Here is a 12,985-nt window from a genome sequence, read left to right as displayed (position 1 = left end):
TCCCCCTCAGTTTTCTTGTGGATCTAAGAAGAGCAGTGGGTTTTCAGCTCCCTCAGCTTTGGTATTGTTTTCAGGACAGAAGGAGCAACTGCTGAGCTCCTCACAAGCTGGACCAGAGGCTGGAAGCTTCCCTTCCTCTGCCTCAGTGCATACAATCAGTGGCTGTGGTTCTAGCCGAGTTTCTGAAGATGTGGATTTAAACATACACATCCCAGCCCCTACAGGAGCACACAGTCCCATAAATCCCTACAACTTCCACTGGTAACTACGGAGCTGATGAGGACACGGGTTTCAGGGCTGCAGAGGCCTGACTGCAAGACTTTCTCCGTGGCCTATTAACGTGGTTGCTCTGGGCCTTGTCTGAAGTGGCTTGCTTACCGCACCTGGTACATGGGAAATATAAAATAAGTACTAGAACCTCCACTTTTTCTCCCTCTTGGGCCTTCCAACCTAAAAAGTAATAAGTGAACTCAGACGGCCTAGTCACCACAATGAGGTCTGTCCAGCCTGGCTCTCCTGAGTGACGGGCACTGACTTGCACATTAACTCGGAAAAGTAGGGGACCCACCTTCCTCTAACTGGGCCTCTCCCCACACCAGGCACGCTCCCAGCTGAGACGGGGCCAACTCCCCCATTGAGGTGTGTGCTGGTGGCTTCAGTGTGACCTGGCCCTGCTGGGACATGAACCTGCAGTGACGTGGATGGTCAGGAGGAGGGGGGTCCCTGCTGGGGCAGCAGGGGGCCCAGTAGCACCCTGCCTAGCTTTGTGCCTGGTGCTCCTCAACATCGCCTACGGCCCCAGGGTCAGCTCTGGTCCGGGCCACTCCATGCACCCTCCCAGTATGTTTTCATTAAGTCCCTTTTTGCTTTTATCAGCCAGAGGTGGCTTCTGTTGCTTGTTCAGTGAAACAGTGCATCAGGAAGCCAGACTATTTCTAAGATCAGTAAAATACCAACTTCGGTCAGCTCGCCTGGCAGACCATGCAGCACAAATTCCCGCACAGGTCTGTGCAAATGGCTTACGTGAAGGGTCCTCAACATCTGTCTTCAGAGATACAGAAGCTGGTGGTTCAGATAAAACCTCAGGGAGGGATTGAGAAATCCAAAGCTGATTGGTTTCAAAGACTAACCGGTCGGACCAGACCCCTGAGCTGTGGTCAGAAGCCTGGCTCAATGTCACTCAGACTCAATGCTCTAAGTGTCCAGTGGGGCCTGTTCTGTTCCCTTTACAGGCTCTCGTTGGGGAGTCACTGTAGCCCCTTACACTCAGCAGGGAATCCAGTCCTATTAGCCCCCACCCTGAGGGTTCCATGACACAAATCTCGGGAGTGTTTAATTTTCATCTTTGTTTAGGAGGATGAAGGTGGGGCAAGAGGAGACATAAATTCACAATTAGTGACACCAAGTCACAGCCAGTACCCACTCCTCGGAGAGCTATGTGCGCCCACAGTGGTGGCTGGGGGGCTGGGCAGAGCCCCTCCGCTGGTCACAGAGGGACTCACTCCTCTGACTGCAACTGATGGGTTGGACAACCAATCCAGAGGGGACAGAGCATCTTTCCCGGGAATTTGGAACTGACACACAGAAATTAATTTCACTCATCTGGGGATTGGGAGGAGGGTGGGAATCAAATGAAACCAGAGCAGGAGAGAAAGTTACAAGTGAATGAGAGAGAGAGAGAGAGACTGAGCTTGTGAGAGCAAATAGTGGAAAGGAAGGAAAACAATGAGGGGACAGAGGAATTCCAGCTCCTGGCTGTCTAGTGTGTCCCAGCCCATCAACGAACCTGCGGGATGGTTAACATCATTCCAGTTCTGCAGATTAGGAAACAGGCTGAAAGAGACGGGGGTTGGCTTCGGGTGCACAGTTAATTAAGTGCCACTGGACCCCTCACTTCCCACTTCCTGAAGGCACCATGATCCTCACAGGAACCCTGCTTTCCTGACAGCCCAGCAACCTGATCAAAGGGACCCTGCGGGAGTGGGAACATCTCTGAGTGTGGAGAGTTCCCTGCACCAAGATTCCATGCATCAGCCGGCTCCCGCTCACCCCAGGGTAACGTCTCCCCAGCTGTGCAGTCTCCTGGCCCTCTTCCCTCCCTGCTAGGCACTCCGGTTCTTACCACCGAGTGTACTGCAGGAATTCAGCCACAGGGATGCCCAAAGCAACACGATCCCACCGGCTGTACAAACGGCAGACTCCCAGCCCCACCTGGGCTCCATGGGGATAGTAGGGGTCCTCACCTTTCATGTATCTAAGGCAAGCTGTTTCTTCAGCTGGAGGCTATAGAGAAAAATAAAATGTCCAAAGTATCGTTCAGTGAGGAATTCCTCCAAGGACATGACTCCAGAGTCTACAACCAGTAGTGCTGGCCGCTCCTACCCCCGGAATTTGTGTGAGGTGGATTATTGATCAGCAAAATCGCTGGTGGCCCAGCTCCTGGGCTTGGCTGCCCAGAGGGGGCTGGGGGAATGGGTAAGGCCAGGGGACTCAGGAAGAGCACAGAAGACCTGGCCTCTCCCCTCCGCACTTGTAAACCCCCAAATCTCAAGGCATCGGACAGAGTGCAGCCACCACAATAATGATGCTCCCATCTCTTCACTCACTCCTGTCGGTTCACTTACGTGCTGAGCATCCACTGGGTCACAGGACATGACACACAGGATGGCCGTTGGGACAGGCTTGGTATTTCCCCCTGGATCCTGTTCAATCTGATGGAAGAATGATCACTCATAAATGGTTTCTCAAAAGGATACATAGACTGAAGACAAACTGCAGAGTGAATCAAATTTTAAAATATAAATGAAGATCCCCCAGTCTCCCCGCCTAAGGTTAACAGCATAAAGAAAATAGATCTTGCCTTTGATCACCAAGGAAGTGGTCACCCACTCTCAGGAGGAAAGGAGAGTTATTCTTTCAGCAGGACACAGAAGTGCTCCATCGGATTGGACCAGGACCTCTGCATTCATTCAGCAAATCTGTATAAGCTACTACTACATATGGGAATCTAGTAACTATACCCATTCCCAAGGGTCTTGGGCTTTATTAGTCAACAAAATAGACACGACTCTCCATCACTGGGGGCTCAGAGTTTTAGCAGAGGAAACAGGCAGCATGTTGGGGGTAGCAAGAGCTTGGGGAAAATAAGAGTGATATGAGCAAACTCAGGTGATGGTGGTGGGGTGAAAGGCAGGTAGGAGGGAATAAGGCAATCCTGGGAGATCTCACGGAGTAATGAACTTGAAGCAGCATAGATCCGGAGGAAGAAGGAAGAGCCAGAGCCAGAGGCCCCCAGAGTGATGGGGAGAGTGTCCGCGGAGAGGCAGAGCACGCCGGGTCCTGGAAGACTTTGGGACGACTTTGGGACGACTTTGGCTCCTAATGGAATGGTGACCCTTTTAGTGAGTTTTGATGGGATGGGTGATGTCCAATTTATGCTTTTGTTTTGGTTATTTTTGGGGGGAGGGTAATTTATTTATTTTAGTGAAGGTGCTGTGGTTTGAACCCAGGATCTCATGCATGCTAAGCATGCGCTCTATCACTGAGCTACACCCACCCCCTCAATGTATGCTTTTATAGGCTCCCTCTGACTCTGTGTGGATGAGGTTGTAGAAAAGCAAAGATGGAAGAAGGAGGCTATTTGGTGTCCAAGAAGGGGCTGAAGGTGGCTTCTAGGAGGGTGGGGAACAGGGAGTAGGTGGTTAATGAAGACAGAGTAGCCAGAATTTTTTAACAAGCTGGATTTGCTGTGTGTGTGTGTGTGTGTGTGTGTGTAAGAGAAAGAGAGAGAAAGAATATTGTTCCAACATCTGGACCTGGCAAATGGGATGAATGTCCTCTCCATCCACAGGGGATGGGAAAAGGTGGGGCTGAGTAGGTGGAAAGGGGCTGGAATCATCTCAGTTCTTCAATGTCATGGTTAAGGATTCTATTAGATATTGCCACAGAAATGCCTAATAATTAGAGGAGTCTGGGTTTTTTTCCTTTCTTTTTAACATTAAAAAATACAATTTAAATGTATTAATTTTATTATGTGAATGAATTTGGAATTTTATTTCATGCCAATGTATATGTCATAATAGCCAAGTGGAAAATATATCAGAAAAGGTGAGAAATGAGGGCTTTCACATAAACTGACTGTCCATAACGTAGGTAAAATTTCAATAAAACCAGTCTTCAGTGTGAAAACCTCATTTCGGTGTTACATAAAAATAAATGAAAAAGACTATGTTGATGTATCATTATTTCATATTACATAGTAGCCCCAAACAAACACACTGTTTATCTATGAGGCTTGTAGAAATACTATTCACTTTATTGACATAAATACAGAAATGCAGAAAGGTTCTAAGGTAGAATAAGCATCTTAGTGGAAATAATAGAGATCTGAGCATTTTACATGATATGTATGGACTGATTCAAAATTTGGAAAAGTACTTTACACAGTAGAATATATGTATGAATGTGAAAGCAAGATGAATGAAAGAAAAAGAATATGAGTATCAGGGAGAGAGTTCCAAATGGAAAGGGCAAATCAGGGACATTGGACAAATCGAGAAATTCATGGCATGTCAATTTCCAAGTCTGGTTGCTTCCACCAGAAGTATAGCAGAGAGATAGAGGAGAGACCAAAGACCCAACTCCGGGGCACATTCACAGTAAATGTTTGGAAAAAAGAGGAGACGTTGGTAAAAGACCAGCCAGTGAATCGAAAGCAGAGCGATGGGCTGGGGGCCAAGTAAAGCAGGAACACGTGGGAGGAGGGATGGAAGAGCTGGGTCAAATGCTGCCAAAGGGCCACGCATGATGAAGCCTAAAAACTGACCACTAAATTTAGCAACGTGGGGTCACTGATGGCCTTGACAGAGCAGTTTCCATAGAGCGAGGGATCAGGGGAAAAGCCAGAGTGGGTGCAAAAGGGGATGGCTCAAGAGAATATGCAGACAGTGAGTTTAAACTTCTCATTAAAGATTTGCTGCAAAGACATGGGGTGGCAATTTGTGGGGATGAATTAGGGTAAAGGAGTGCTGTTTGTTTCTTTTAAGAGGATGGACTTTTATATACTGATGGGAGCCAACTAGCAGGAGAACAAAATAGATGAGGTAGTGACAGAGAGGATGGATGTGGGAGTGACAGCCCGGAGAAGATTGGATGGATGGCCCCCCTGGCGACTTTTGGATGATCTGGCTTTCGATGTCACCTGTAATAAGAGGTGGGGCAGCGAGAGTGAGGTCACAGGCATCAAGGCGAGCGGATGTGCTAGGAGTTGCTGGTGAAAGTTCTCTTCTGTTGGCTTCAGTTTGTTTGGTCAAAGTAGAAAAGTAAACTTACCAGCTGAGGAACGAGGAGGAAGAGTTATTGGAGTCATGAGCAGAAGATACGAAAGAGCCTTCAGGGACAATGAGACAATGAAAAGAACAGAGGGAGACGGGGGGAGTGTGCTCTCAGAAAGTTACATTTTATCTTTGAGGTCCCCAATTGTTGGATGTTTGATTGCCCTTCCTGCTGTCTATGAAATAAAAATTGAGTATGGTTCAGGGAAAATGCTATTTCATTCTAAGAGGCTGCCTGATTCTCAGGAATGGTCATCTTAAACTGCAAACATTACAAAAATGTAGAAAAGAAGAACTTGTGTACCCAATGACCCAATATTTTCTATAAATTTGGTTGCTATTTAGTTCTCCTATCAATACCACAGAACTGATACTGCCTAGGATGGAGATACATTGATGCTTAAATGGAAATGAAATCTGTATCTTTTTCCTAAACTCCATGGCTTCCTTAACATCCCATGCCCCTTGGAATTTATGGGTGTCTGATATAAGAAATGAGAAAGAGTTTGAGAAAATCCCGGCTCAGAATTACACAGCACAACCTCAGCTCAGAAGTATACAGCCGTAAAAATGTTTAGAAGCAAAACTCCATAACTACTCTTAAAGAATTTTGCAAACCTGGGCCTGCCCAGATGTTTCCAAACTGGAAAGGTACTCCAATCACTTGACCGGTACGGGAACTAGAGGCTGGTAACCTTTTCTGTAAAAGCCAGAGAGTAAATATTTTCAGTTTTGCAGATCATTTTGTTGTAACCATGCAGGTCTGCAATAAGAAAGCGAAGAGCACTGGGAGACACGAAACAAATGGGCATGCCCACACCCTCCCTTCCACTCAGGGCAGCTTCTCTGTGTTGGGGAGCTTTGCCACAATGACTTGTTTCTTTGTTTCCATTGGTTTCTTTGTTTCCACCTTACTGCTCAAACTCAGAACTTCAAGTGAGCCTGGTCCTTCAGCATCCATGCAGAGAGATGGCTGAGTGGGGGTGGGGACCCCACCTGACAGAGAAGAGAGATGGTTTGTCACCATGACATGAGACAATCACACCTTCCGGGGTGAAAGGGAACAAAGATAAGGGAGGAGAACAGCATTGGGATCCCTGGGTCACCTGCCAGGCTTGCTTTCCCTCCACGGCCACCCTGGGGGCCTGGGTGGTGTTGGAACTCAGCTACAGTGATTAGGCTGAGGGGACTCAGGATAAACGACCCTCCGTCTCCACACCGGGTTCCAAAAGCAGCCTCTCTCATATCTACCCTCTGAATTTCTGGAACTCAGCTGGAAGAATACATGATCAGTCCAGACCCAGAGCCCAAGCCAAACACGACAGGGGTCACGTGGGGTTGTAACCCCATGCTCAGCGGTCGGGGTCTCCTTGCAAATCTGCAGAAATCCCTGTTCTACCTCATTCCTTGGAGAAACCCCACATCTCCTCCTGCTCTGTCTGTTCTTCTCTTGAGGCTATTTTAATGGAGGGATGCAGTGTCCTTGAACCTGACCCTCCAAACTTACATAAGCAGCCTGTTCAATAAAACAAATTATGCACTTTTTTCACATTTGCCAGTTTTTTGATTCCAGAAAGGCTGCGGGACTCTTTCTCACTGTCTCCTGTGCCCCCACCTCTTGGTGGCCCTCTCCTCATGGAAACACGATTTGCCACAACTGCATCCTGCCTCCCAGCTTGTCAGAGGGGTGTGACCCACAAAGACACAGGTGTTTGTGAGGATCCTGTCCCCCAGCAGAAAGCTTACTCCTGGAGCCACGGACAGGGATCTGGCATCCTGAGCCGCTCAGCTCTAATTCAAAGCCTAAAGTGGGTACCCCGAACATTGCTGAATGACTTTCTGAGTCACCTGGGCTGGAGGGGCCTCATATTTCTTTCCAGGAATGGATGTAGCGCAGCCACCATTGCAGGGCTGACATTCATGAAGGATCTAGATCCCCCCCCGCACCCTAGGAAGGAGAGGCCCTTCCATACCATTGATTAGAAACCCAGCCCAGGGGAGTTTCGAAGCACCACATTGCTGTCAGGTCCAGCATCCCTGCAGAGTGGCCCCTGCCCTTGAATGAGCCCCTTCCCTGGGCCTTCCCTGCCCTGACATAACCACACCCCAGGTGGTGCTGGGGAAGGCAGGGAGTGCAGTGAGGGGTGGGGGGAGCAGAGCCCCTTGCTCTGGAGTGTGGGTTCTTGGGGAGACCACAGAGCAAGGCACACACCCCCCCACCCTATACCCCAAACTCTTAGCCCCGCCAATACAGGAGCCCCTCTGCACCCTCTCACCGTGGCTCTCCTGTGAGACCGCACCTAACCCGGCATCTGGCACCCCTGCCCTACCTCCCCTCTTGGGACAGACACTGTCTTCTTGGAAACTGCCCAACAGAGCGAACCCAAGGCCGGCAGCAGGCCTGGCGGATCTGCACTTCAGGTGCCCTACCTGGCCAGCCGTGCGTGCCTGGGCTCAGTCCTCTATCTTGCACACCGGCAGCCTGGGTCCACGTCCGGTGCAATAGGAGGCCGTGAAGTCCAGGCTGATCCCCACACACGGACAGGTGAGGGTGCTCCCGCCCCGCTGCCCCGCTGCCCCGCCGCCCCGCCCACTGGTGGCAGCACCGCCCCAGCCTCCGGCCGGCACCACCTGCAGGTCAGGACTTCTGCGCGGCCCCGCCCTCCCCGGCCCCGCCCAGCTGCCCATTAAACCCGCCCTCACCCCCGTCCTGGCTGCGCCCTGGCTCCCATTGGCTCCGCAAGTTCTGCCCTCGCACATCTAGTCTCGGGAGGACGCAGACGCAATTGCTAGGGGAGGGCCCCGCGGCATTGCCATGGTTACAGTCGCCGCGCTCAGCGCGGGCCGGCGTGCGCTTCTGGGGCGGGTAGCGGGCTCCGGAAGTGTGTAGCTTCCAGGGACTATGGCGGTGCTTGCTGCGGGGGATGGCGTCTTGCTCGGCCGGGCGACTAGTTCTGGCTTGGTCAGAACATCCTGTCTGGGGCGGCGTCCCACAAATGGTAAACGTACGTCCGCGCTGTCGGCGGGGCCAGTGGACATGAACCGGGGTGGGATCGGGGTTGGGGTGGTGGCCGGGGAGGGCTGTGGTGCCGGGAAGCGTGTTGGGGTGGGGCGGGGCAGGGCTTGGGCACAGACTCAAACTTTCCTCCCCCTCAGGCCCTGGGGCTGGGGCCGCGAGTCTGGGTCGCCCTTGGTGGCCGCGGCCTCCCAGAATCCCCCGGGAAGGGCAGGCGGAGGACCCATCTTAGATGAAGCGGGGCCTTACCCGGGTTTTGAAAAGCCCCAGAATCAGATGTTGGAATGGGGTGGTTTATCAGCCTTGTTTATCTGCAGGGAAATTTCAGTTCCATCCAAATGTTGTTTCCTTCAGTCAACCTCAGGAATAAGACACAAGAGTCAGTGCCGATAAGCAGTTATCTAGGGCTTGACTCAAAATAAATTATGCGGGGTGTAGGGATGGTAGATGGGACCCTCTCTCTTGAAGTTAGCAGTATTCTGGGATTAGAAGCCCCAGCTGAGGATTACATCCTCATTTGCAATAATGGAGGTTGTGAGAAACACACAGAGAAGGGAGGGGTGTGGTGGCGGTAACTCATTACAGAATCCAGGACCCTTGCCTGGCTCTAGTGTAGAAGAGTCTCACCTAGGATAGGGCAGCAATTATCAAAGTGTATCCAAGGCCCCTGAGGTGTAAGACCATTTTCATAGAAACGCCGGTATGTCACCTGCCTTTTGCACTCTCTTGCACTCCCGAGTTCCTGTGGGGTTTTCCAGGGAAAACCTGGCCTGTGATATCACAAAACAGGGAATGCAGAGACAGATAGGAGAATTCAGCTCTCACCAGTCCAAAAGAGATTTGCAGAAGTTAAAATCACTGCTATTCTTCTCACTAATGATTTTTGTTTTGAAAAATAGAATTATATTTTGTTTAAGAGTATTAATGGTAACATATAGTAGATTGTTAATATTTTTAAGTGAATTCATACACTTTTTCTAACTTCTTATTCAACTTCTAACACAGGAAATATTGATAGATTTAACTCACATAAATAGCAGCCTTTTGGAGTTCTCAGTAATTGTTAAGAGTGTATAGGGTTCTGTAGAACAAGAAGTTTGCGAGCCCCTGGAGAACTGTGCTCAGGTGCTAGTCAGGTGCTTAGCGGTGATAGACGGATGCCAAGATGTCATCCGCAACTGCTTCCGGACTTGAAGTAATTGGCCACATGGAGATGGGTGGGCAGTGCCTCCACTTTACAAACCAGAAGCTGCTGAATGTGTCTGGAGTCTAGGCCAGGGGCTGTGCAGGGATTCCCGTTGTATCTGTTCTATCTAAGATGGGATTCCTGTGCAGAGGCCTGGCCCTGAAGACCCGCTCTCCTTTGCTCCCTGCCAGGTACCTTCTGTGTGACTTCAACACTCCAGAGGGCTTCAGCCTCCGTAGGAACGTCTGCATCCACATTGCCTTCCTCCTGAAGACCCTGCTGAAGATGGAGGAGCCGGTACTGGTGCTATCCCCTTGGGGCCACCCCTACCACTGGCAGAGCCCCAACATCAACCAGGTCTGGATTCCCTGGTCTGACTCCTTTGACCTCCCAAGTCTCAACAGAAACATCCCTGACATTGAGTATGAGCAGTTCATTGCAGGTGAGGTGGTGGTCATTTAACTGGGGCCAGGTGGTCGTTGTTCTGGTTCCGATCTGAACAACGGGCTTGTCGGTCTGCTTAGGGGCCCTGCTCATGTTTCCCACACTGCAGGTGAATTTGGTTTTTCCATAGTTTTTTCAGGAAATCAATTTGAAGTGTATGAGCTCTATGTCCTCTCCCCTCTGAAAACCCTGGCCTCCTGGTGGGATGGAGCAGTGACAAGGAGGCCACTGCCACAGAGGTCTTGTCCCAGAAGGACTCACTCCCTGTGCAGTCAGGGCTGTTCTTACCTGTAGGAAAATACGATGTGTGTGTAGCATGGGCCACGTGCTGGAGAAGGTATGTAACTGCCCATCCAGTATAATTTGGTTCTGCTCAAGCTACCCATTTAAGTTTTGTAAGAGGGAAGTGTTCAAGATTTTCTTTGAAGAAATGTATTCAGAGCTTATCAATTTTTTTTTTAAATTGAAATGTGGTTGATTTACAATGTTTTGTTAGTTTCAGATATATAGCTTTTTTATTAGTTTCAGGTATACAGCATAGTGATTCAGTTGTACATATACATAGTCTATTCTTTTTCAGGTTCTTTTCCATTATTGGTTGCAAGATACTGAATATTTTCCCTGTGTTCTACAGTGAATCCTTGTCGTTTGTCTGTTTTACATATAGTAATTTGTATCTGTTAATCCCAACTCCTGAGTTTTGTTTATAAGTCTGTGAGTCTGTTTTTGTTTTATAAATAAGTTCATTTGTATCATTTTTTTAAATTTCCACATATAAATTATATCATATGATACTTGTCTTTGTCTGACTTATTTCACTTAGTGAGATAATCTCCAGTTCCATGCAAATTGCTGTAAATGGCCTTATTTCCTTCTTTGTTATGACTGAGTAATATTCTGTTATATCTAAATACCACATCTTTATCCAGTCATCTGTCAGTGGACGTTTAGGTTGCTTCTATGTCTTGGCCATTGTAAACAGTTCTTCTGTGAACATTGAGGTGCAGGTATCTTTTGGAATTAAGGTTCCCTCTGGATATATGCCCAGGAGTGGGATTGCTGGATTAGGTGATAAGTTTTTTTTTGTTTGTTTGTTTGTTTTTTTTTTTTGTCTTTTGAGGACTCTCCATACTGTTTTCCACAGTGGCTGCACCTAACTACATTCCCACCAACAATGTAGGAGGGTTTCCTTTTCTCCACAGCCTCTCCGGCATTTATGGTTTGTGGACATTTGAATGATGGCCATTCTGACTGGTGTGAGATGATAACATTGTAGTTTTGAGCTACATTTCTCTGATAATTGAGCGATATTGAGCATTTTTTTATATGCCTATTGGCCATTTGTGTGTCTTCATTGGAGAATTGCTTGTTTAGGTGTTCTGCCCATTTTTGGATTTGGTTGTTTATCTTTTTTCTTATTAAGTTGTATGAACTATTTATATAGTCTGGAAATTAAGCCATGATCAGTCTCATCTTTTGCAAATATTTTCTCCCATTCCATAGGTTGTCTTTTTGTTTTACTTATGGTTTCTATTGCTGTGCAAAAGTTTATAAGTTTAATTAGGTCTAATTTATTTATTTTGGCTTTTATTTCTGTTGCTTGGGTTGCTTGGATTGCCCTAGGTAACCATAGCTGAGATGTATGTCAAATAATGTATTGCCTATGTTTTCTTGTGAGAAGTTTATAGTGTCTTGTCTAATATTTAAGTCTTTAAGCCATTTTGAGTTTGTTTCTTTTTGGGTTTTTTGCGACTCTATTGTATGCTTTTGATTTGTGGTTACCTTATTCTTCAAATATATCAACCCATTACTATATCTATTTCCTTTAGACTTATAAACACGTAGGCTCGAACACATCCTAAGTATAACGAAGAAAAAAAAAGAAAGAAAAAAGTCTTTATTTTCTTGCTCCCCTCTCCCATTCCCACCTTTTTTAATTTTGATGTCCTTTTTCATTTTTACATCTTTATGTTTATTCTCTTGTAACTCGTTATTGCACTTCCAACTATGGTTTTCCTGTTTCTATAGCATCCTGCTTCATTTCTGTTTAGAATAAAACATTTTAATGTCTCTGTTAGGTTAAATATTCCTGAGTTATCTCACCTCCACACTTCCCCTCAACCCCCAGGCTTCTGAATACTCAGTCCAGGAAAGCTAAACCATTCTAGCCTTCATCGGTTCTGGGAAAGCAATCTTCAGAGTGGGAAAAAACATTGAAAAATAATATTCTGTGAGTTGCTTTCTACCCTTGTCCAGAGATGAGAAACATCTGAAGGTGGAGGAAAAAAGTTGGAGGTGGGGAACACAAAGTCTTTTCTCCTTTTGCTACTGAAGAAATGATTGCTTTTGTAATTAGTGATAATGCCCTTTAAATTGGTGAGATCGAGATTCCACAGTTTCAGCGCCTGTGAATAACCAGCCGGGAGAAAGCTCTCTAGGGCCCCTGCAGTGGGAAAGGCAGCCCCGCTGAGCACCTGTTATTCTGTATTCTTTCTGCCTCCACACGGTTTCGCTAGGCACCGTGCAGGACAATGCAGTTACCCAAGGTGAAGGATGGGGAGACCCCTGCTGTGTGGCGAGCCACAGAAGCCCACACTTGAAGGACAAAATATAGAGTAGTGGGGTGGTCATAGGAACAGAGTATGGTTGAGACCCAGGATAGTGTCCTGGAGTCCAGCAGCCAAGGCTGGTGGGGCAGATGGGGCCCTGGGGCATGGGCAGTCCTTGAAGGATCTGAAGCAAAGATAGGAACAAAGAGACTGGATTCGTGTAGGGGTACAGATCCCCCTGGAGGCTGCGGGGCAGCTCAGCAGAACCAGGGGGAGCGGGCACTTCCCCAAAGCTGGATTGACAGGTCACAACCAACTCACTGGGGACCTAGAGGCACTGAGTCATTTTTAACTTTTTGTCCCACTTCCTGGAAAAGAAACTGCTGCCTGTTAAATAGCCTGTGTCGTTAGTGAGAATTAAAGACATGAAGCAACATTTCCTCAAAAGTCATCCATT

The 12,985-nt window shown here is 47.9% G+C and overlaps 1 long non-coding RNA gene across 1 annotated transcript; it reads right to left on the bottom strand.

The window, feature by feature from the left end:
• Nucleotides 1–2,128: 2,128 nt before the first annotated feature.
• On the bottom strand, nucleotides 2,129–6,226 carry LOC141575389 (uncharacterized). Its single transcript, XR_012502928.1, has 3 exons — nucleotides 5,952–6,226; nucleotides 2,625–2,711; nucleotides 2,129–2,283 (listed from the first exon to the last, which is right to left on the bottom strand). It is a non-coding gene; the product is annotated as an uncharacterized LOC141575389 (long non-coding RNA).
• Between the last annotated feature and the right edge of the window lie 6,759 nt (nucleotides 6,227–12,985).

The sequence above is a fragment of the Camelus bactrianus genome, chromosome 28, assembly GCF_048773025.1.
Source record: "Camelus bactrianus isolate YW-2024 breed Bactrian camel chromosome 28, ASM4877302v1, whole genome shotgun sequence".
Classification (NCBI taxonomy): Eukaryota; Metazoa; Chordata; class Mammalia; order Artiodactyla; family Camelidae; genus Camelus; species Camelus bactrianus.
Note: the sequence above shows the minus strand (reverse complement) of the source record. Positions and strands in the feature narration are given on the sequence as shown.